We start from the raw sequence: 26,517 nt of genomic DNA on the forward strand, positions 1-26,517 counted from the left end.
CCATGTTTCCGTCAGTGCCAAGAAGTCGAGGGACTGGAGGGAAGCATAGGCTGGGATGAACTCTGCCTTGTTGGCCGCAGATCGGCAGTTCCAGAGGCTGTCGGAGACCTGGAACTCCACGTGGGTCGTGCACGCTGGGACCACCAGGTTAGGGTGGCAGCGGCCACGCGGTGTGAAATTATTAAGCTATGTCTATTACGCTTATGGAGGGTCAATTAAGGAAGACATCATCTTCTGCAAACCACTGGAAACCAGGACAACAGCAGAGGATATTTTAAAGTACTGGACAGCTTTGTGACATCAAATGGACTTCGTTGGTCAAGATGTGTTGGTATCTGTACTGATGGCGTAAAAGCCATGACAAGGAGACATAGTGGAGTGGTAACGCTCGTGCAAGCAGTTGCTCCCAATGCTACTTGGGTACAATGCAGCATTCACCGAGAGGCTCTTGCTGCCAAGGGAATGCCTGACAGCTTGAAAGACATTTTGGACACTACAGTGAAAATGGTTAACTTTGTTAAAGCAAGGCCCCTGAACTCTTGTGTATTTTCTGCACTATGCAATGATATGGGCAGCGACCATGTAACGCTTTTACAACATACAGAAGTGCGCTGGTTATCAAGGGGCAAAGTATTGACACGTTCTTTTTAATTGAGAGACGAGCTTAAAGTTTTCTTTACTGACCATAATTTTCACTTGTCTGACCGCTTGCATAATCTTTCTCACACAACTGGCCTATTTGGGTGATGTTTTTTCTCGCCTGAATGATCTGAATCTAGGATTACCGGGTACTCTCCGCAACTATATTCAATGTACAGGACAAAATTGAGGCTATAATTAAGAAGTTGGAGCTCTTCTCTGTCTGCATTAACAAGGACAACACACAGGTCTTTCCATCATTGCATGATTTTTTTGTGTGCAAATGAACTCAAGTTTACGGACAATCTAAAATATGATATAGCGAAACACCTGAGTGAGTTGGGTGCACAATTACACAGGTACTTTCCTGAAACAGATGACACAAACAACTGGATTCGTTATTCCTTTCATGTCCTACCTCCAGTCCACTTACTGATATCTGAACAAGAGAGCCTCATCGAAATTGCAACAAACGGTTCTGTGAAAATTGAATTTAATCAAAAGCCACTGCCAGATTTCTGGATTGAGCTGCGCTAAGATTATCCTGCCTTGGCAAATCGCACTGTTAAGACACTGATGCCCTTTGCAAAAACGTACCTATGTGAGAGTGGATTCTCGGCCCTCACTACCATGAAAACTAAATACAGGCACAGACTGTGTGTGGAAAATGATTTAAGACTGAGACTCTCTCCAATACAACCCCACATTGCAGAGTTATGTGCATCCATTCAAGCACACCCTTCTCATTAACCTGTGGTGAGTTATTCACAATTTTCAATGAACAAATAAGGTTTTATATGTAAGATGGCTAAATAAAGAGAAAAATGATGGATTATTATTATATTATTATTTGTGGCCTTGTCCTATAAGAGCTCTTTGTTACTTCCCACGAGCCGGGTTGTGACAAAAACTCACACTCATTCCTATGTTTAATAAATGTATCATGTAGTGTGTGTTTGTGGCAGGCTTACAATGATGTCAAAAAACAACATTTGAAAGTGCGCTGATCCTGGTGCTAGAGGGGGTACGCAGCTGGAGGTTGAATGTTTGAAGGGGTACGGAACTATAACAAGTGTGTTGATCTGATTCACTGATCTAGCGAATAGGAGTTTTTAAGTCCTTGGGCCTCTCCACCCTACACGTTTTTATTGAAGACCAAAGATAGCACACCCAATCCACCTATTCAAGTCCTTAACTGGACATGAAAAGCCCTGGTCTAGGGGACAAACTGGTCAAGCAACAAGGTATTTGCAGGTGCGATTCTGGACAGCAAACTGTATCATCCAGTGTGTCACCTTAATAGTGTGTCAATAATCAATAGCAAGTTGTTTTGATGTCGATTGTTCTCTGACGATCCGGGAATGTATTGTCAATGCATTTAATTGCCTTAAGATCAGTCCTGTATTGATGAACTATCTACAAGCCTAATGGAACATGCTTTTGTCCTATGCGGCTGAAGCTCGGTAAAGTTAGCAAACCAGACAGACTAATAAGCCTTTCATTTGTGATGAGGAAACCAGCAAAAAAAAAACTATTTCCAAAAATAATAAAATCAGGGAAGACTAGGCAATGTATAGTGTGTTTTTATTAATCTGATATTGTCCATGATATTTACATGACAGAAAATGGAAAAGCCCTCACATACAGTGAGGTCCAAAAGTATTTAGACAGTGATTATTATTATTTTCTTCCCAATTTGGTAGTTACAATCTTGTCACATCACCGCAACTCCCGTACGGACTCGGGAGAGGAAAGGGTCGAGAGCTATGCGTCCTCCGAAACACGACCCTGCCAAGCCACACTGCTTCTTGACACACACATTTAAGGAACCAAAAATATTTGGACAAATTCACTTAGATGTGTATTAAAGTAGCACACAATGACTACTTCAAGCTTGTGACTCTACAGTTTGGATGCATTCACAGTTTGTTTTGGTTGTGTTTCAGATTATTTTGTGCCTAACAGAAATGAATGGTAAATAATGTATTGTGTCATTTTTGGAGTCACTTTTATTGTAAATAAGAAAATAATATGTTTCTGAACATTTCTACATGAATGTGGATGCTACCATGATTTTGGATAATCCTGAATGAATCGTGAATAATGATGAGTGATGGGTTCAGTAGAGCTAACATTTTTTGATTGTCAAACAGCAGCTGTACCAACTGAACTCACCCAATAGGAATGCTGATATCGTATCATCCTTCATCTAAATATCGTGGCCACCAGTTAGTCTAAACGACAGTGATATAGATTTTTTTTGCCCTGCAATCACCTTGCTACGATCACTTAAAATAGTAGAGGGCAGCAGTTGTCTTATGAGTGACAGGGGAAGATATCCAAAAACCTTTAGTCTGGAGGGGAAATCTGTCGCTTGACAGGGAAGGATAGGGATGTCATCTGTACTCTGTTTCTGATGATTCTGATGATTATTTGCTTAGCGAACTCTGTGACCCGCACAGAGATGAAGGCAGAGCAAACAGCAAAGCTCCGTCGTTTCCACTCCAGTCTCGTACTTTTCCCTCGACTGCAGAGGGATTCTGCTTTATATGGTAATGCGCAAGGGGAGCATGGAGGGTCAATGCTGACTGAAAAACACATATGAATAAATCTGAACTTCATAAGGAGGAATCAATCAGCCTCCCTTCCTTCCTCATGCACAAAGTGAATACATTTACGTGTAATGAGATATACACATTCACGGTTAAATCTCTTAGTTACTTCCGTCCGCACACATACAGTGCAGTTGAGGTCGTGTATTGCTGTAGTGCACTGTGCAGCTGTTCAAAAAGAATCATTGTGCTCTTTCACTCACTGATCTGTGAGTGAGAGGCAGTGACGCACAAAAGATAAAAGACGGGAGTAAAAATCCTGACAGACGCTTGTGTGTTGCAGAGCTGTGCTGTGAGTCTTTGGCGACGAGCACTGACATCGCCTCGGGTGCCAAGGACGTCAGCCAAAGGATGGCACGAAAGACGCACAGCATTCAGCTATGACCTCAGACGAAATACAGGGGGAGCGGGTCTGGAAGGGAGCGGGGGGGGTGTCTTACGAGGCCTGCCCAGCCCAGCCCTCCCTCCACATCACACCCCAGTACCGCATAATCCTGTGACGCTAGCCGCTTTCTCTTAGCCAATCACAGTGGGCGAGAGGGGATGTGTTTGGGGTGACGGGAGTGTGGCGTCTGACGGTATATCCACCTTGTGGTGACATCAGTAGTTCTAATAGTGTTACAACACGCACACACATCCATTGGCAGGGTTCAGTTTCACAGAAACTTTTATCCATTCATCTCTCCCTCCTTTTTTTCTCAAAATCTCTGCCACATTCTCTATTCCCCCAATAACTACCCACCCCTCCAATATCTCTTCCTCTGTTCTCTCCAATGCTTGCCCCCCCTGTCTCCTTCTCTCCATCACTCACTCACATTCCTTTTCACCTCCTCTCCTTTCCTTCCCTGCTGTCTGCCTCTTTCCATCAATTTTCATCTTGCTCTAGTTCCATTTCCTCTATCACTCCTTTGATCTCTCTTCATTCATCTTCACCCGTTTCGCCTCTCACTAAAGCCAGATTTACCCACACCTCTTCTTCCTCTAGCCTAAATCCTATTGGCGGTCCCACAACCCATGTAAGTGGGAACTATGGGTAACACTTTACATTAAGTTGCTCTAATTTAATAACACTAATTACACTAGTTACAACATGTTAATACAATGTTGTTACATAGTATTTGGTAACTACATTATAACTGCATATAAATGGAGGTGAGTGGTTTTTGTAATTACACAAGATGAATATGATGGACTGTGTAATTACACAAGATGAATATGATGGACTGTCCCTTATTCCACCTGTGAAATAGCAAAAACTACTTAACATCATTGACATGTTGACGTTGACAGGACCCATGACTGCCTGGGCTCCAATACAGAGACCAAGTGAAAATGTATTCACTGAATAAATAATTATCCTGGGTCATTCCATGTCATTTCAGCAAGCCATGACACCCTCCATCTCAGATTATTCTGAAATTGTTTCTGTAGCTAGAAATAGATAAAATAAGCCTTCCAGAAACATTACTTGGTTGAAATATAATTTTATCTCAGAGAAATGAAGCTAATTGATTGCACCCAAATTGGCCATTTTAATTTATAGGACTCATATAATATTCAATAATGATATTAGCTAACATCTGATTTGGACCAAACTTTTTTTTAACAATGAGTAACATGAGAAATCCAAAGAAATTATCAAAAGCTATCCACGGCCCCTTCGTACTCCACGCCAATCATCCTATGTAATGTATTTTTCCTGTTCAGAGAAATGTGTCATTTAAGTTGTTGGGTTTATATATTACCAGGTTCTGACCACTAGATGGTGCCGTTCCTGCTATTAGGCGATTCTTTAAAAAAGACACGAGTAAACTTACAATAGCGTGCTAAATATACTATGTTTTAGAGACTACAGGCACCCGCAATTTTTTTGACATGGTCAATGGAAATTGTAAGGTAAGGTAATTGTGATATTTACACCAATCTTCATTTGCATAGTGTGATTAAAATGGATTTCCATGACAATATTGGCTCAGGCGTTCTGTGGTGCCGTATTGAACCACAATAATGAATAATTAATGCCGCGGCATAAATAATGCAGTTTGATTAGAAACAAAGTGCAATGTTTTTGTTGCGATTTATAAATCAATACAAGCCAAGGGAAGAGATGAGGTGGGTTTAGAAAAGAGATGGGTTTCTCCTTTCTGATAGAAAGGTAGAGAGAAAACATTGTATGCAATAAGCCAGTTTTTTACATTTTGGGGTGAAAGGTAGCCCAAAGGAAGGCATCAAGTGATGAAGAAGTGATGACTGGCTACCGGAGGGCTTCTAGTGTCAGATCATTACTACCACTATGCTTGAGCAAGGCAACTCCAAAAATAACTCCATCCAGGGGCACTGCACCATGGCTCACCCTGTGCCTCTAAACGTGTGTGTGTGTGTGTGTGTGTGTGTGTGTGTGTATGTGTGTATGTGTGTATGTGTGTATGTGTGTGTGTGTGTGTGTGTGTGTGTGTGTGTGTGTGTGTGTGTGTGTGTGTGTGTGTGTGTGTGTGTGTGTGTGTGTGTGTGTGTGTGTGTGTGTGTGTGTGTGTGTGTGTGTGTGTGTGTCGGGCTTGGGAAAAAGCATTAGGCAAATTTCCATTCTAATCAAATGGACAAAGTATTTGATTTTATGTTGCCAATTCACAAGCAGCCTGTGAGTTACCTGTTCAAACCCAGACCTCTTTCAGTCATCTCACTTTCAGACTTTCAGGCAAAGATAAATCAACTTAAAGCAATAGAGGCAATTAAAGAGAAAGTCCCATTGGCGCTGCACATAATCGAAGCCTCTGCAGGTGCAGTCAAAAGACTTTTATTCATGCGACAATGAACCATGTCGTCTTTGAAATGAAAAGGAGTGGGCCTTTCCCCAGACCTCTCTATTTAGCTTCCTTTACTTCCTTTCCTTTAGGGAAAAGTGGACATGTTCTTCCTACTCTGAGGAGCAGAGACGAACTGGCCATAGGGCAATTTCGGAAATTTTGGAAGCACGGCTTAACCCTGTCAGATGGGCTGGCTAATCTTGAGCCCAATGGGCCTGGCCGGTGTGGTGCTTAGAAGATACAGATGATACAGTCTTATACTCAGCTGGCCCCTCCCTGGATTTTGTGTTAAATGCTCTACAACAAAGCTTTCTTAGTGTCCAACAAGCGTTCTCTACCCTTAACCTTGTTCTGAACACCTTCAAAACAAAGGTCATGTGGTTTGGTAAGAAGAATGCCCCTCTCCCCACCGGTGTGATTACTACCTCTGAGGGTTTAGAGCTTGAGGTATTCTCCTCATGCAAGTACTTGGGAGTATGGCTACAGTACACTTTCTTTCTCAGCACATATCAATGCTGCAGGCTAAGGTTAAATCTAGACTTGGTTTCCTCTATCGTAATCGCTCCTCTTTCACCACAGCTGCCAAACTAAACCTGATTCAGATGACCATCCTACCCATGCTAGATTATGGACACATAATTTATAGATCGGCAGGTAAGGGTGCTCTCGAGTGGCTAGATGTTCTTTACCATTCGGCCATCAGATTTGCCACCAATGCTCTTTATAGGACACATCACTGCACTCTATACTCCTCTGTAAACTGGTCATCTCTGTTTACCCGTCGCAAGATCCACTGGTTGATGCTTATTTATAAAACCCACTTAGGCCTCATTCACCCCTATCTGAGATGTCTACTGCAGCTCTCATCCTCCACATACAACATCCGTTCTGCCAGTCACATTCTGTTAAAGGTCCCCAAAGCACACACATCCCTAGGTCGCGCCTCTTTTCACTTCGCTGCAGCTAGCGACTGGAACGAGCTGTAACAAACACTCAAACTGGACCGTTTTATCTCCATCTCTTCATTCAAACACTCAATCATGGACACTCTTACTGACACTTGTGGCTGCTTCGCGGGATGTATTGTTGCCTCTACCTTCTTGCCCTTTGTGCTGTTGTCTGTGCCCAATAATGTTTGTACCATGTTTTGGGCTGCTACCATGTTGTGCTGCTGCCATGTTGTGTTGCTACCATGTTGTTGTCATGTTGTGTTGCTACCATGCGGTGTTTTCATGTGTTGCTGCCATGCTATGTTGTTTTATTAGGTCTCTCTTTATGTAGTGTTGTGGAGTCTCTCTTATCGTGATGTGTGTTTTGTCCTATATTTATTTAACATTTTTAATCCCAGCCCCCAAAAGGAAGCCTTTTGCCTTTTGGTAGGCCGTCATTTTAAATAAGAATTTTTTCTTAACTGACTTGCCTAGTTAAATAAAGTTTAAATAAAAAGGAAAGAAAGAAGAAGAAAAATGGGCCAATGTGGTTCATCTTTCACCCGAGGGGTCTGGCCGGTGTGTGGGGACTAGAGGGGAAAAAATGGGCTGGTGTGATAAAAATTCCTAGGCCGATTTCTGGTCCCAGTCCATTCCTGCTGAGGAGGCATGGAAGCCAAAAAGGTCAGAGGGCCCATAATGGTGGATAATAAGATACTGAGATGGATGGGTTAATCTCTCTAGGGTCTGGAAGGGATGAGCCCTGCTTTCCAGAGGAAAGCATATTGACTGCATGTAAAAAATGTGACACAGAATAATGAGCTTGTGTCTCCAGTATGTACAGGTCACCACACAAGTGCCCTTAGCCTGCAATTGCACATAACACACTTTTCAAAGAACCAATCCCACTGGGCACAGATGTCAGTTCAAGATCTAGTTGTGATTTACATTTGGTTGAGTTAACAACTAACATGAATTCAACATGAAATCAACAAAATATTTCACCATGTCTTTAGATTTAGGTTAACAGTTGGGTGAAAAAAATACAAAATGCCCCTACGTTGTTGACTTTTAGCAAATCCAATTACTTTCCCACGTTGAATCAACGTCATCACATAGATTTTTGGGGTTGAAATGACGTCGAAACAATGTTGATTCAACGTATTTTTGCCCAGAGGGATGCCTTTATTTCCATGGCTTTAAAAAGCTGAATACTCAGCTGAATAACGTTCCCCTAATTGTCGGGTGTCTTGGTGTCAGGTCTATGAGCTAATTCTGCCTTTGTCTTAAATCTCGGAGGACTTTGACTCCAAACTTCCTTTTCGACAACGGCATCGAGAATAGCAAATTATTCATGAGGGGGATGACAACGAGGCTTAACCTGCTCTAAATGGCGGATCAAGACTAAGCTGTGTCGAGTTCCAGTTTAGGAAACTTCCTCTCTTCACTCCCCTGCCATTTACCTCTAATCCTTTTCAAATTAAATGTGCCTTTCAGTGCTGCATATCTGATTCTTCGATGTATACGCAAACAGTGTTTTTTTTTCCTGGCATGCAAATAAAAATGTAAATAAATCCATCTGAACAAGGAGCTTTGTCAAATGTCAGTTCCAGAGATCACTGACCAGCGTCGGCCACCTTTCGAACCAAAGACAGTTGTGAAACTCCTATTTATTACTAACCTTCATCCCAATTACAAAATTCCATATGTGTTTCCTCACTTTGTTATTCTGTGGACAAGGACAGAGTGCAATCCACCATTCCACCTTCCGGTATGTTAACGTAGCCACTGTCACTAGCCGCTAACTTGAGCGTTTACCAACCAAATTGATCATTTGGGTAAACTATGCCTTTAAACATTCCGTGAAATTAGCTTGTTGGGTTAATAATTAAGCCATTACGTCTCAATTAGCTTAACATGGCTGATCGTGGATGACTGTTGGGTCCCAAGTCTGCAGCTGCCAGGGGATGCAGGGCCCACGCACTCACAGTGACATGTTCATCATCACTCCCTCGCTACTTCTTCACATCAGGAAGTCAATTCACAAACAGATTCATATGCAGCCAAAAAAATCTGTCTGTGTCTGGCAATCCAATTTGGAGTTCTGACTTCATTTCCTTTTGGGAAGGGGCAATAAAGTCTCTGGTTGACTTCACATCAAATTATTTTGCCATCTTTGTATATTTGAGGTTGTAGTGTACATTTACTCAGGATATTGATACAGTATGCAGGTTCCCTTTGTTTTATGCAGAAGTGAAAAGGGTGCTATTACTCCACTGCAGTATTTTCTATCAGCACACAATTTACTGGCAAACTAGGCAAGCCAGGCTCTTTATCCAATGTAAAGCTAAGTTAATCAGTTCATGAGGAAAGTGTTTCAGTGTAAGGAAAAAGACCAGTCACTGAACACACCAAGAACAGAAATATTGATGAGTGTTGAACCCAGTGGAGTCTGATGAGAGGACGGCTCACAATAATGGCTGGAACGGAGCAAATGGAATGGCATCAAACCATGTGTTTGATGTATTTGATACCCTTCCACCTACTCCACTCCAGCCATTACTACAAGCCCGTCCTCCCCAGGTGCCACCAACCTCCTGTGGTTGAACCCCCTTTCTGTTGGGGTGCCGTGAGGGGTAGCGTCATCATAGCCATGCCCTCGCCAGCACCTTAAGTCATGTAGTCAGCCTGGAACATGCCTGCTGGCTTGTAAGTGTACACAGCTGACTTATGAACTCTTTAAGGGTGTGGCTGGCAGCTCAATTAGCCACCATACCATTATCGTCTCACATGTCTCTGTACTAGAATCTTAGCCTAGCTTAGAGGGTTATCCTACGAAGCAGGTTTTTGGGGAGTTTGTGAGGTAACTTTGGTCAACTCTGAGTTCAACTCAGGATAACCGGTCATACGAAAGTGGCTCACCTTTCAGCCAGGTAAATGTCTATGGCAATGAATCCTTCAGAACGAACCTGCTCCGGGGCAGGCTAACTCCACTTACCCTGAATGAAATGACTGAGCTGCACGTTGAGGACCAAATGAATTCAGATTCCCTCCCTTTTGCAAAGATTGCGTCATCATCCCTTAATTTGAGGACGACTGATATTTTAGTAATCAAATGGTATTTTTTGTAAACTTTTTGTTGTTGTTGAAATATCACATTTAGTAATGTAAACACTTTGTGTGACTTAATCAAAGACACCAAAGACGGCATTAATGATAAGCAATAAAATGAAGACGGCACTTCTAAAAGCCTCTTTCACGCCATAGCCTGCTGAATTTGTAAGATAACTTTTCTTTCACTTTGATTTCATCAAAAATGAAAATGTGGGGTCTGACTCACCAATGGATTAATGGTTCAGCATTGTCTCAATGAATAGTTTGGCGTTTCGACTAGCCATGTGCGACATGCATGCTCAGTTACAAGCCTGCTAGAGTAAGCGGCAGGTGGATGAGCAATATCCACCATCATAGTACGGATAAAGCCTGAGCTGGAATGTGAAGCTAACAGAAGCTGGTAAGAGTTAGAAAACCCTTGTAGATCTAGCTTGCTTCGTAGGATATCCCTCTTGTCTGTGGCAGCACACATCCCCACGTGCTGCCACAAAGTCTAGTCCCCAAATCTGGTATGTTTCTCTTATAGTCAGTTACTTTGGTGTAAAAAGCTGTTTCCTCTGCAATCACCCTGCAATTTGTATGTATTCCAATACCTACAAATGTTATAATAAACTTGAAGTACCCCTTAAACCCTTACCCTTAGCTTTGGCATAATATGCCGTAAGAGTATCCTTACATCACTTTGGTGGAGATCATGAACAATCTTAGGAAGCAACTTTCCAAAGGTTGTGAATTAACATATAATAGGATGGGATCAATTCCATTTCAAACAAAATTCCATTTCAAACTGATCAAACTGGGATCAATTCCATTTCAAGAATGGAGAAATCCAGATAAAAAAAAAAAATGGAACTTTAAAATGGGACCCAACGCTGATTTTAACCATTTATTTAGGCATTGAATAACATTTCCTTAGGGATTTTTCACCTAATGAAATGACTGAATAACCCCCAATGCTAACCCTCTCTCTAGCTAGAGATAGTCATCCTGTAAAGTTGGTGTTGTTGTGAGATTATCTTCCCCTGTCCAATCAAATCCTCTCCTCCACAATATCGATCCCCTTCGTCTTTCTCACAGAACCCTCACAAACTAATCTCTCCCTCCATGTTTATGTCTGCCTTCTTCTCTGTCTCCCAAAAATAGGCTAATTAACAGATTGCTAATTCAATTATGTCATTTAATTAAACTTCTGTTGAAATATACATTTGAAGCTCGAGGTCAACTTGTTCCTGCAAATTTGCATTTGACCTACATTCATTTCAACCACTGTAATCACTCCCTGATTATTTCCTCATCACAAACACTGCTCCTGTTTTGTACGGAAGAGTATAGGGACCAACAGTGTTTTTGATTAATATCAAGATTAATATGTTCATTCTTTGAGATCGAAGACAAAATACTTGAATAAAGTTGAAATATTTTGAGAATAAAGTCAAAAGATTTTGAGAATAAAGTCAATTTGTTTATTTTATTGGTTCAAGCGGCCTTATAATAGTGAGCAGCCAAGTGACATAAAGGCCTATTATGGAATATACCCTATATGAAGCATGACATACAGAATTGTGCTTCCCTAATTCATTTGTGTGGTATGCATCCAAATGCTTTCTGAACCCTTTTAGTCATTTTCATCATAAGAAAGTGAGCTACTGCACTTCTACAACATGAATATAATAAAGCAAAATACACCTAGCAAAATATAGCACTGCTTGTTGCCAGGGCTGTAAAAAGACATGGTTAAATGACTTGCTCTACCATGGACTACTTGCATTGCTGATCTGGAATATATGAAGTTGTAATTTGCTTCCAAAACATTTTCCACGATAAAGATGATTGACTTACCCAATTTCCCAAACATTTAAATAGTCCTGTGTCATAAATACGCATACTTGCTTAATACTGTATAAACCCATCAATGGATTGCATGATTATACAACAGAGTGAGAGCGAGCGATCCAGGCACCTTGGAAAGTGGGTTGAATCAAGAGCTATTTTCTCTCCCATCATAGCAAATTATATGAACACGCAAACAAAACCATGAGGGAAATGTAGAGTTCAAAACGGTTCTTTACCAAGGTGGAATGTGCTGCCTTTAACGTCCAGTAAAACTACGTTCCTCAACTGTGTACTTACTGGCTGAAGAAAAGCCGCTATTATTAGTACAAAGCTAATCCTTGTAGGTGTTATCCAAAACATACACTCTTTGCAAGCATGAGCTAACATAGAATCAACAATGTAACGTACTAGAGTAGCTGTACTCTAGAAGCATCTGCGTTTATAACCTGTAGCAAGCTGACGTGTAACCATGACGACATGGCCTCGAATCTGCATTAGCATAAGGCTACTCCCACGGGTTACCTCTGAAATAGGATTGGATGCAGATGGGAGAGATTCACTGTACAATACATCATTATGATGTGTTTGGAACAACAACTATCTATCTGGGAGCCAGTGATTCACTGTCACTTTGATTGCACTCCTGACTGATTTCCATTCGGGCTGCATTGGTGGTGCTTGGAGCGGTGGGTTGTAAACTACCAAGTAAATGTTGAAGGGACATTTCAACCACTGCTACATAATTCATGCTAGTAATTACCAATACTATTTATCTGAATACTTCCTGCACCATTTTGATCACCACAACACCCACACATTTAACAAGTGGTTTAACAAGGTCGAGGGATTGATTTTTCCGGAATAGTCTGAGATGAGCCAGCGGGGAGGGAAATAACTAGTGTGTAACTCAACAATCTAAAGTACCTAACTCTCCTTGACTTTATCCTTTCATCTGCGCTGCTGGTGTGAAAGAACTGAAAAGGCAGTCAGTCTCTCTCTCTGCATTCATTGTGTTTGAGGTTTTGGTGGGACAGGATTGGAGGGCAAGATGGGACATGTTATCATATATGTCAATATCTCTACGTACAGTGCATTCGGAAAGTATTCAGAACCCTTCCCTTTTTCCACATTTTGTTACGTTACAGCCTTATTCTAAAATTGAATAAATGAAACAATGTCCTCATCAATCTACACACAATACCCCATAATGACAAAGGGAAAACAGGTTTTTAGAAATGTTTGCAAATGTATTTATTTTTTATTTATTTTTAAATACCTTAATTACATAAGTATTCAGGCCTTTTGCTATGAGACTCGAAATTGAGCTCAGGGGCATCCTGTTTCCATTGATCATCCTTGAGATGTTTCTGGAACTTGATTGGAGTCCACCTGTGGTAAATTCAATTGATTGGACATGATTTGGAAAGGCACACACCTGTATATATAAGGTCCCACAGTTGACAGTGCATGTCAGAGCAACAACCAAGCCATGAGATCGAAGGCATTGTCCGTAGAGGTCCGAAACAGCATTGTGTCGACGCACAGATCTGGGGAAGGGTACCAAAACATTTCTACAGCATTGAAGGTCAACAAGAACACAGTAGCCACCATCATTCTTAAATGGAAGAAGTTTGGAACCACCAAGACTCTTCTTAGAGCTGGCCACCTGGCCAAACTGAGCAATCAGGGGGAGAAGGGCCTTGGTCAGGGAGGTGCCCAAGAACCCAATTGTCACTCTGACAAAGCTCCAGAGCTCCTCTGTGGAGATGGAAGAACCTTCCAGAAGGAAAACCATCTCTGCAGCACTCCACCAATCAGGCCTTTATGGAAGATATGCCAGACGGAAGCCACTCCTCAGTAAAAGGCACATGACAACCCACTTGGAGTTTGCCAAAAGGCACCTAAAGAACTCTCAGACCATGGAAACAAGATTCTCTGGTCTGATGACACAAACTACTTGGCCTGAATGCCAAGTATGGAGGAAACCTGGCACCATCCCTATGATGAAGCATGGTGGTGGCAGCATCATGCTGTGGGGATGTTTTTCAGCGGCAGGGACTGGGAGACAAGTCAGGATCGGGAGAAAGATTAACAGAGCAAAGTACAGAGAGATCCTTGATGAAAACCTGCTCCAGAGCACTCAGACTGGGTTGACGGTTCACCTTCCAACAGGACAAGGACCCTAAGCACACAGCCAAGACAATGCAGCAGTGGCTTCTGGACAAGTCTCTGAATGTCCTTGAGTGACCCAGTCAGAGTCCGGACTTGAACCCGATCTAACATCTCTGGAGAGACCTGAAAATAGCTATGCAGCAACGCTCCCCATCCAACCTGACAGAGTTTGAGAGGATTTGCATAGAATAATGGGAGAAACTCCTCAAATACAGGTGTGCCAAGCTTGTAGCGTCATACCCAATAAAACTTGAGGCTGTAATTGCTGCCAAAGATGGTTCAACAAAGTAGTGTGTAAGAGTGTGAATACTTATGTAAAATGTGATATTTCAGTTTCTTATTTTTAATACATTTGTTTTTGCTTTGTCATTAGGGGGCGTTGTGTATAGATTGAGGGGGGACAAAACAATTTAATCAATTTTAGAATAAGGCTGTAACGTAACAAAATGTGGAAAAAGTCAAGGGGTCTGAATACTTTCCGAATGCACTGTACACGTGCTGTTTACTCCATAAATGCCCATTCGATGCTCCCTCAGGGCTACATGTTTATCTGGGCACAAAGCGACACAATGTTTGGTGGAAGAATTTTTAGCTTGATGGGCTTTGATAACCAGATCAGCCTCAAGCTATTTTGCATCCAGCAGGCACAACCTGGCGCATGACGTCTTGACATAATTTTCTGGTTTTCTGGTTGAGAAGACATTACCAGATGACAACCAAATTGTCTCTGTTACACCAGGTAACCTTCTTGTTTCTGACAACAGGGAAAGACGTCATATTTTTTACGTTATCTGGTTTGATAAAAAGATGACAACATCCATATTGGAGACAACATCCATACAGTTATGGCCGCTGGGCACAGTTCATCCCTGTACCATTGAACTCTCTCTCCATGTCATCTATCGGTCTTTGCCCCCACCTGGGATGAGACAAATGTCAAAGGCTGTGTTCTTGCAGCTGCTGCTGCAGACTCGGTGGAACAGCACATTTCCCTGCAGAAAAGGCTTTTTTTCAAAGCTCCTGAAGCGGATTAACACAGTGACGGCTCTTGTCCCATATCCCCGCTCATTAACGAGAGCCTGGACAAAGGAACAAGCTGCCACGGGCCCGTAGCCCGACATGACTAAGGGAAAAGTAGAGTTGCTGTGGTGTCGCCACTCGTCCGTTCCTTCTCCTCCTTGTCTTTGTTCGCCACTTGCGTTATAATTAGCATTCTCTTCTCTCGCGCTCCCGTGCAGACGGCTCCCCCCCCGGTCACCGCATCGCGGGGGAAACAAATTAACAAAAATAAGCTGATCGACTAATAATGCCATGACAACCGCAACAGCATCGTTTTGGCGAAACAGGCTTTCGAGGCCCCCGCACATCTCTTATGCCACCTCGGTAAAGCCGCAATGCACAAGTGGCGTGTGCTCATTAAATATAATTGCTGCACTCATGTATATCTTCATTAGCGTACGGTCCTATCTCGTAGCGAATAAACATCTGTGTTAGTAAAACACACACGCTTTCACTCCCACACACACACACACACACACACACACACACACACACACACACACACACACACACACACACACACACACACACACACACACACACACACACACACACACACACACACACACACACACACACACACCACCTTCACAGTTCGAAGCAGGGGTAGAAGTGTGAATTACAGGTGATGCGACACATGCTACCATGCTGTAGCACACGGTGTCTTCTCACCGTCAGTGTCTTTCTTTTCTATAGACTCTCCCCCTCCCTCCCTGCCTCCCCGTTCTCCACCTTTCCTCACCAACACATTTCAAGCCGTGTTTACCTGGCTCACTGACTCTCCAGTTTCAAACCACTAGTATTTGTTTGCTGAGCAGAGACTCGCGACTGATAGACCCTGTTTCTACGAATGACTTTTTACAAGCCGAGAGCTTGTCTCCTTTTCCAGAGTGCTTTGTTCCTTGTCTGTCGATTCCCCATGCTGGCGAGGTGCCAGACGCCATCCTTCCTTCCCCAGCCCGCGTTTACGATGCGCCTCACATCGCATATCTTACTCCATTGATTGCTGAGTCAGCGAAGGGCCTGCACACACACACACACAAAATCTCTCTCTCTCATACACAGACAAAGCAGACAGACCATTTAATGAATGCTCACTGTAGATGAAGGCAACATTGCTCCAAACTTCTAGCAGATATTATGACACAATATTCCAGCTCATGACAATGGACTACCACTCAAACAGACTAAAAACGTTGGCTGATGTTACGTTTGAGTTCACAAGAAAATATAAGCCCTTTGAGCTTTGGAAAAGCTCTAATATATTACTATTATTAGGAATATAATATATGGGGGCCTTTCGAGTGGTGCAGCAGTCTAAGGCACTGCATCGCAGTGCTAGCTGCGTCACTACAGATCCTGGTTCGATCCCAGGCTGTATTGCAGCTGGCCGCAACCGGGAGACACATGAGGCGGTGCACAATTGGCCCAGAGTTGTCCGGGTTAGGTGAGAGTTTGGCCGGCCAGGTTATCCCTTGTCTCATCGCGCTCTAGTGACTCCTGTGGCGGGCCGGGCGCAATGCACTCTGACACGGTCGCCAGGTGTATGGTGTTTCCTCTGACACATTGGTGCGGCTGGCTTCCGGGTTAAGCGAGCGTTGTGTCAAGAAGCAGTGCGGCTTGGCAGGGTCGTGTTTCGGAGGATGCACGGCTCTCGACCTTCGCCTCTCCCGAGTCCATACGGGAGTTGCAGCGATGAGAGAAGACTGTAACTACCAATTGGATATCACGAAAAGGCGTAAAAAAAAGGCGTAAAAAAATATAACAGTTATAAGAATATAACATAAGGTATGACCTTTAAAGCTGAATTACTGCTGTCCAAAGTCCACTCCCTTTCAGTGGCTTCTGCGCATCATTGGTTGAACTAAGGCTGTTCTGACTAAAAACAAGGTCTATTGAAACCTATTGAAATCAGCAAGGCATACTGTGGCAAAATTAAATCAATGTTTATCAATTTTACTTGGTTCAAAAATGTTCTCTCCCATTTCGTGCCTTTTGTCTTCTCAATAGAGCAAAACAAATGGATAAAGACTGAATCAATAGCAACTCACAAGGATGAAAATCTAAACTGGACAAGAGCAGGTATTGTAAAGTATCTGTCACGAGGGCTCTGTATTTACAGGACAAAGGAGCTGGATATGAATAACAATCTAAAATTATTCCACACTAAGAAATAAGAACAGTTTGCATCAAAGATACATAGACCTCCACCTCGGGATCATCTTTCACGCAATTATGCATATACACGCATAATGAGCATATTAGTGAATATATATATATATATATATAACATGTTGCGCAATAGGGGGCCTAAGCCACTGCATCAAGCCGGTGTTTTAACTAGGCCACACTGACTCTCCTGCTTTTACCTCCATTTTGCCCTCTCAATGACAACCTATCTCCCTCTCTCTATTCATCTTGCTCTCTCTGTTAGTATTTTTCTCCTTAAATGTCTGGGTCTATTTGGCCCCTGTTTAGGCAAGCTGGCTGAAATGGAACGCTGCACAAACAAATGTTCGTTCTGGCCCCTGCAAACCCAGGGGACAGGGGGTTGTAGCTGGTGTGTGCGCGTGTGTGTGTGGACCAGCTGTCTCCATCCTGTCCCAACCAGTGATTGCCTCCAGTGGGACCACTGGGACTGGGGCTAGAGGAGGGGGAGGGGCCGCGTGCCAATTGCTTTGGGGTTAAGGGCCAGAGAGTGGGAGGAGTTGCCACCTTAACAAAACATAAGGGGTCACAGCGTTGACTGGTTGCTTCTTGTCTCCAGTCTCTCTTTTCCCTCTCTCTGCCGCCCCTCCCGCATTCCCTCTCTGTATCTCTCTCTCCATTACAGTCTATAGATATTCTCTTTGTATACTGCCGTCTCCATCTTTGTCTCTCGGTAGAGATACCAATCACTGACTGTAAATATGCATTGTTTTTAATCGATCCTTCCGTTGCTCTACCTCTTATCTACATCTGTTCCCACCCTAATCCCTCATCAGCAGCGTTTTACTTCCCTCTACCTCTATCCATGCATCCTTCTCCAACAAGGGGGAACTGGCTTTAATAATTTAAAAAAAAGATGGGCGCGGGTAGACAGTCAGGGGGGGGAATTGAGTAAACCGTCGACGAAGGGAAATAAAATCTCCAATCTGACAGAAGAAGGTGTAATGTGGGTGGAGACATCGAGAGGGGGTGGGACAGACTTTGCTCATGATTTATTCAGAAAAAAAAGGGTGTGGAAAGGGGAGGGAGGCATTAAGACCGAAGGTACCACCTGAACCAACCTCGATCCCACCAGCGTATCCACACGCCCCGCGCCCCTCTGCTATCCCTGGAGCCCTCGGGCCCTCTGGCACGGGGACTTGAAGGGCCGTTAATTGTCACCCGAACACGGTTTTAATCACATTGGCGGTGCCTCCCCCTCCACAACAGAAGACCTTTCGTGCCCTCTGGGGCGTGACTAACCTGAGGCGGAGGGGGGAGGGACGTGTGTCGTCAGTAACACCGGGTCCCATATGCTGTGGCCGCTATCTGGGGAGGCCCTCAGTAGCACACCCCTTCCACCACACACACCCTTGTCCCCCCTTCAGCTCCCTGTGGAATAGATGCGTATGAGGGGATTACACACCGGCGCTCTAATGAATAACTAAGCCAGCACTAATGGAGACTGGAGACCCCATCTCCCCCTCCCTTACTTCATCCATCCATCCCTCCTCCTTTGATCCGTCCCTTAACCCCAAGCCTGTGGCACGCTTCGTCCACGTTCCGCATATGGCTGGTCACGCTCGAGAGACAAATAAATAACCACCTCACACACACACACACACCCACACACACAACCCCCCCGCTGGCATCCCGGCTGCTGGTCCCGTCTGGAGAGAGACCCCTGCTACATGTTTAATTCTCTCTCTCTCTTTTCCTCTCTCGTTCTCTCTCTGCCAGCTTTTTCTTATTGTCTCACTGCTCCAAAGAGAAAGGGGGAGTGCCTGCATGTGTGAGTGTGTGAGGGTGGGTGTGTGTGAGGGGACTGAATGAGGAGTTGCCTTGGAAACGGGAGGCACACTGATCTGCCGCAGTGAAGAAATGGGGGGAGAGGGAGAGAGACAGAGTTGAGAGAGTGAGAATGAGGAGCTAGTGTGTAAGAGTGTGGGTGTCTGTGTGCATGTGTGTGTATGTGTTAGCGAGAGAGAGGGAATGAGAGTGGCAGGGTGCGGTTAACAAAGTCCCTGCAGTGAAGAGGGGAAGAATGAGAGAGGGAACTTGGGATAGAGACTTAAAGGTGTGCATATGTGGGCACGTGGTTTGTGTGTGTGTAGTTTGACAAAGTCATTGAATAAAAAGCCTCTCCCACGCATAATGTCAAGAGCATGGCAACAGAGCCCAAGGGCGGAGGGACACTTCCATTGATATGCAATCCCTCTCCACTCCAGTGTGGACTGGTCCCATTAAAATGACACACAGACTCACACACAAAAAGACGCCTGAGTGGAGTTCCCACATCCGGTTTTCAGCGGAAAAGAAAGCTAGTTGAATTAGCTGTATCCCTAAAAAGTGGATGGGGTGCTCCCTCCCAGACATGCTGATGGCTCTAGAGATGGAGTTTACAGCGACATAATGTGTCACCCCAGTTTTGCATGCCTATTCATTTTCCCAGTGCAGGTAGAATGAACAGGGTCTACAGAGCCATAAACAATCCCAATCACAGTCAATGGAACAGATGATATTTTCCACTGCAACCAGTTGTCAATTCTACATACAAACAGCCACATGAAGATTGTCAACAGTAGCACCACCGACGGTCAATGCACAAAGGATCTGTGTTCAAAAGTCACGAAACGGAAGAAAACATTCCAGAACGACTAAAAATGAGGACATGCTATTTGAGCGTGTCTAATAAGAAATGCTAGTTTTCGTTTTTGCGTTGCAACGCTCTTTAAAACCTTTTGCCACGGTGTGCCCTGATGAACAAGGCTACTAGGTTTCAAAGATTTAAAAAACTTTAAATGTGTGAGAAGAAAAATAATCACAGCTATATGTATAACATAATCAAGTCAATCATGTTTGACAACAATGGTTGGTAAAAACACCAAATTGCATTGCTGGTATAATTTAAAACACTGTGTGTGGGTTTGATTGGATAATAGAGCCTGTCCCGGGAACATTTCCCAGAATTTTTTTATGACAAAACCCGGGAAATTACAACATTTCTCCCCAATGTCGGCACTAATGCAATTCCACAAAATACACAACGCGAGCAGCATACGATTAGCAAAAAATGTAAAAGCACATTATACAAACAGGTTGTCGCATGGAAGCCTTTAGCCCAGCGTATTTACTTCACACAAAGTCTGCATAAATTCAAAGCACACGCATAATTGACACTGCCGAACTACACAAGCGACCTAAATGCAGTTAATAAACCCTACAGGAAATCCCTACAGTATAGCCTATAAAAGAATGTGTCTCTTTGAGCTGTCATTGTGAGTTTTCAGACAGTCACACATTTGATAGGTCTATGCAAAATTCATTACATATGCATCTCTGTCACAGACATGAAGTCTGTTAGCATTTGTCCTCATGCCTCTGAATTGTTAACTCCTCCTATCCTTGAGCCTTGGCTATTTTTCTATCCAGTCCCAATCCCAATCCCACTGAAACCCAAAATCCTTACTCACATGAAAACTCCTAACTTTATTCTGTAATACTGTATATAGGTTGCATTATCAAAGCACGTCTCTTGCCTATGCATGTCAAAATATCCCCTCCTTCTCTGTGCTGTCTCGTATTTGCTTCCCATATGAGAGCTTTGGTAGATAATGTGTGGTAAACAAACGGTTTGAGAGTAGACATGGATATTTTTATAACAGAATTGGTCCCCATTGAGATACCTTGATATTTAAACTATACTGAACAAAAATAGAAACGCAAGATGCAAGAATTCCAAAGATTTTACTAAGTTACAGTTCATAGAAGGAAATCAGTCAATTTAAATAAATTCATTAGGCCCGAATCTATGGTTTTCACATGACTGGGTGTGGTGCAGCCATACCTACCCACTGGGGAACCAGGCCAAGCCAATCAAAGCCTCACTGGTCATCCCCAAAGGCCCCCCGCCCCGCAGGAGAAGAATCCGGATGTGGAGGTCCTGTGCTGGCGTGGTTATACGTGGTCTGCTGGTTGCCAAATTCTCTAAAACAACATTGGACACACTTATGGTAGAGAAAAAAACATACAATTCTCTGGCAACAGATCTGGTGGACATTCCTGCAGTCAGCAATCCGATTGCATGCTCCCTCAAAACTTGAGACATCTGTTGCATACTGTTGTGTGACAAAACTGCATATTTTAAAGTGGCCTTCATTGTCCCCAGCACAAGTCGCACCTGTGTAATGATCATGCTGTTTAATCAGCTTCTTGATATGCCACACCTGTCAGGTGGATGGATTATCTTGGCAAAGGAGAAATGCTCACTAACAGGGCTGTAAAGAAATTTGAGAGACATTTGAGGGATTTTTTTATTTATTAGTTCAGCTCATTAAATATGGGACCAACACTTCACTTTTTTGTTTATTTTATTTCACCTTTATTTAACAAGGTAGGCCAGTTGAGAATAAGTTCTCATTTACAACTGTGACTTGGCCAAGATAAAGCAAAGCAGTGCGACAAAACAACAACACAGAGTTACACATAAACAAACGTACAGTCAATAACACAATAGAAAAATATATGTCCAGTGTGTGCAAATGTAGAAGAGTAGGGAGGAAAGGCAATAAATAGACCCTAGAGGCAAAATAATTACAATTTAGCATTAACACTGGAGTGATAGATGTGCAGATGATGATGTGCAAGTAGAGAATAGAGATACTGGGGTGCAAAAGAGCAAGAGGATAAGTAACAATATGGGGATGAGGTAGTTGGGTGTGCTATTTACAGATTGACTGTGTACAGGTACAGTGCTCTGACAGCTGATGCTTAAAGTTAGAGAGTGAGATATAAGACTCCAGCTTAAGTGATTTTTGCAATTTTTACCAGTCATTGGCAGCAGAGAACTGGAAGGAAAGGCAGCCAAAGGAAGTGTTGGCTTTGGGGATGACCAGTGAAATATACCTGCTGGAGCGCGTGCTAAGGTGGGTGTTGCTGTGGTGACCAGTGAGCACAGAAGGCGGGGCTTTACCTAGCATAGACTTATAGATGACCTGGAGCCAGTGGGTTTAGCGATGAATATGTAGTGAGGGCTATCTAACGAGAGCATACAGGTCGCAGTGGTGGGTAGTATATGGGGCTTTGGTGATATAACAGATGGCACTGTGATAGACTGCATCCAGTTTGCTGAGTCGAGTGTTGGAGGCTATTTTGTAAATGACATCGCCGAAGTCAAGGATCGGTAGGATAGTCAGTTTTACGAGGGTATGTTTGGCAGCATGAGTGAAGGAGGCTTTGTTGCAAAATAGGAAGCCGATTCTAGATTTCATTTTGGATTGGAGATACTTAATGTGAGTCTGGAAGGAGAGTTTACAGTCTAACCAGACACCTAGGTATTTGTAGTTGTCCACATATTCTAAGTCAGAACCGTCCAGAGTAGTGATGCTAGTCGGGCGGTGTGGGTGTGGGCAGCAATCGGTTGAAGAGCATGCACTTAGTTTTACTTGCATTTAAAAGCAGTTGGAGGCCTCGGAAGGAGTGTTGTATGGCATTGAAGCTCATTTGGTTTATATTTTTGTTCATTGTATTTGCATCATCTCATTATTCATGAGCTGATCTGCATAATCATCAACTCAATTTTGACAAATATAGGAGGTATTCTGTCATTCGTTGAAGGAGGTTATCTAGCAAGCTTAGGCAACTTTAGTCATTTGACTTTTTGTAATTTGACTGCCATTACACCGTTTGTATGAGTCGGCAATTCTATATTCTGGGTGCGCTCTGTGCGTCCTGAGCGCACTCTGTTTCGAGACAGCCCACTGCTGAAATGCGTTGAATTAATTGAGGAACATTATAATGCTTGGAATTCATGAACAGGCTGTTTCGCAATTCACAACAATGTAATTGGCGATCAATGATACTTACTCTATCATTACTAAATCTAAATTTAATTTGCTCTGAAATCTTTACATAGTGGTCGCAGCCAAACCAACATGGTGGTGCAGCGCCCCTCTCATTTGGGGAAAACCATGGCATAGGGATCATATTATGGTTTTAAGCGCTTTAAAATGGGCACTTGCGGTATTTCTCGGGACTCTCAGGATAAATATAACTATTCCCGGTATCGAAACTGGAAAATATGAATCCCATTCGGATAGTACCTTTTTTTACCAGATGTAAACAGGAAGTGAAGCTCTTGAGTGCTTCCTTTATGAAGAAATGCCGTTTTCAGTGGATACAAGAAGATGTTACGTGTACACCTATCTGTCAGAGCACCTTAAGACACAACAGTTAGCTATTTCTTGTTCCGGGAATCCCGCTTAACAGACAGTTTAAAGCCTGCTTAAAAGAGTTGGTAACTTTAGCAAGCAAGCTAAGCTGCTAGCCATCAAGCTAACGAAGATAACTGATTGGATGGAGGCCTCCTCATTCAGAGGAAGAGGCGAATGCTTCCTGCGTTGTAGGAGTTGTGTTCACCATGCCTCTTTTCCGGGACACTGTGCGGAGGACTATGGGATACAGCTGTCTTGCCAAAGCAAGCAAAATTCCACGTTGCACTTCCACCATCTCTACACTTCTAATACGGTGAGAGAATCACAGCCCTGTCACCATCTTTGACTGACTGGCCTGTGCTTCACAGAGACCTCACACTGAGGAAGTCTCCCCCGAATGTGGAAAATTTAACAGGAACGACGCTTCTAGAGGACTTAGCGGATGCCACAGTCTCCGATCACTATCCAGCAATGTAATCCCATCATCCATCGTAGGCCCACTGGAAAGCAGTGGTCAATGGTGAACATGGCTTCTTTGGCTTTGGGAAGCCCAATCCAGACATAAAACAGCTTCCCCCCGCTGGCCTCGGAGGTTGCAGTGCCATCGGCCTCTACCCTGTTTCCAACCCAGGGTGATCCTATCTCAGGTTCAGATCTTCAGAGCTCTCCCCTCATTGGACCGTGAGGGTGCGAGACGCCGGCCCCGTCAGCCACAATCGATTATATGGCTGGCTTGCGTCTATCGGGTCTCACCTCCCATCGGTCCTCGAGGGGTCTCCTAAACCCCTCTAGGCGGAAAAACAACTGGACCTCCTCGGCCATTTCACCAACTGTCATCATCGGCAGCTCTATGATGAGAAATATCTCGGTTCCCGGGTCAAAAACCCTGTGCTATCCTTGAGCACGAGTACAGGAAATTACAAGGCTACTTCCTACCGTTCTGTGACAGCTGCTGGGTCCTGATGCTGTCGTAGTCCATGCGGGGACAAAACGGCATTAGGAGGGCTAGCTCAGAACTGCTGAAACGAGTTTTAAAGAACTGATTCTAGCTCTGGAAGACTCCAAAAAACAGCAGATCATTTCAGGCCCTGTGCCATTGCTGGGACGCGGCTACGAAAGATTCAGCAAGCTTCTGGCATTACACATCTGGCTAAAGGATTACTGTAGCTCTGTTGGCATAACTTTTATAGATAACTTTGACACCTTTCAGAAACGGAAGATGATCTACAGCAATGACGGAGTCCACCCAAATAATTTTGTTGCCTGGCCGCGAGAGACAATTACTTATTAGTGACCCAAGACCTGCTCAGATAATCCCTACCATTGTGTAGCTGAGTTGTCATAGTGCTGCTGCTAATGTACAATGTCCCAGGGGTGTTGGAAGTCATAATGTAACAGTGGAGGCTGCTGAGGGGAGGATGACTGCATCACCACTTGTCTTAGTGAGAGGGATTGACATGTTGGAAGTACCAAGCTGTCTGTTAAAGCGACTAGCGCACAGCTCATGCACCCATGCATACCCCACAAGAAATGCCACCAGGGGTCTCGTCACAGTTTCCAAGTCCAAAATAGACTCTGGCAGCAGCTAATGGGGAGCAATAATAAATACAAATCCAAAAAAAACAAGGAATATTAAACGTTATATAGTATAAATCACACCAGCAACACACTCACCTATTCTGATTGACCAATTTCCAAAGTTAACACAAAAAATGAGGGGTTCAACCATAGCCGTGGGAAGTAATGGGCTGCATCAGATGACCTGGCCTCCACAATCACCCGAATTCAACCCAATTGAGATGGTTTGGGATGAGTAGGACCGAAGAGTAAAGGGAAAGCAGCCAACAAGTGATCAGCATATGTGGGAACTCCTTCAAGACTGTTGGAAAAGCATTCCCGGTGAAGCTGGTTGAGAGAATGCCAAGAGTGTGCAAAGCTGTCATTAAGGCAAAGGGTGGCTACTTTGAAGAATCTCAAATATAAAATATATTTTGATTTGTTTAACACTTTTTTGGTTACTACATGATTCCATATGTGTTATTTTATAGTTTTGATGTCTTCACTATTATTCTACAATGTAGAAAATAGTAGAAATAAAGAAAAACCCTTGAATGAGTAGGTGTGTCTGAACTTTTGACTGGTACTGTATTATATACCCCCAAAAATGCTACTAGTCCTGTATTAGCAGACCAACATATTTGTCCGTTGGCGAAAGATCGCAGCACCCCCAAACTACATCCCGCGGGTTCAACATGAGTTCTTCAAAGATAGAGTAGTATTGCTCACAGAGTAGCATTGCTTTTTATGAATCATAACAAACAGAAAATGGCATGACAAATGTTTTATACAACAATTTAACCCCAGTAGCAGTGTCATAAAGACAAAAAGGCTTTTTGCACAGACCCTCCTACGTTAAATTGAGAGATGAAGTATAAATAGTATTGCAAGGGATGTCTCCTTTGTTAAACAAAATAAAAAAAGGAGAGAGAGACTCTCGCAATGCCCTGACAAAAAAGCTATTTTTAAGGAGGCGCCATGTCAGAAATAGGTTTGGATGTGCTGATTCTACATCACTGATTCTACAGTCCCTCCGGCTAAATTGCACCGAAATCTTGTGAGTTGCTCCAAAATGAAAATGGGAGAGAAAACGAGAGAAATATATATATATATAGAGAGAGAAATATATATATAGAGAGAGAGAAATATATATATATATATATAGAGAGAAATATATATATAGAGAGAAATATATATATAAAGAGAGAGAGAAATAAAGAAAGAGAGAGAGAGAAATATATAGAGAGAGAAATATAGAGGGAGTAAGAGAATGGTAAAGAGGGAGAGAAAGAAAGAAAGGGAAAGCGAGAGAGAGAAAACTAAATATGGAAAAAATGCTTGTCTTTCTCCTTTTTGGGGGGGGTTAACAAAACAGAGTGTCTTGTTGGGATGAGGTCAG

General features: G+C 43.2%; 1 pseudogene; it reads right to left on the bottom strand.

Annotated features, from left to right (window-relative positions):
• The window catches only part of LOC129860059 (phenylalanine--tRNA ligase, mitochondrial-like), a 298,841-nt pseudogene that overhangs the window by 268,008 nt on the left and 4,316 nt on the right, over nucleotides 1–26,517 (bottom strand).

Source organism: Salvelinus fontinalis, chromosome 7 (assembly GCF_029448725.1).
Source record: "Salvelinus fontinalis isolate EN_2023a chromosome 7, ASM2944872v1, whole genome shotgun sequence".
Lineage (NCBI taxonomy): Eukaryota > Metazoa > Chordata > Actinopteri > Salmoniformes > Salmonidae > Salvelinus > Salvelinus fontinalis.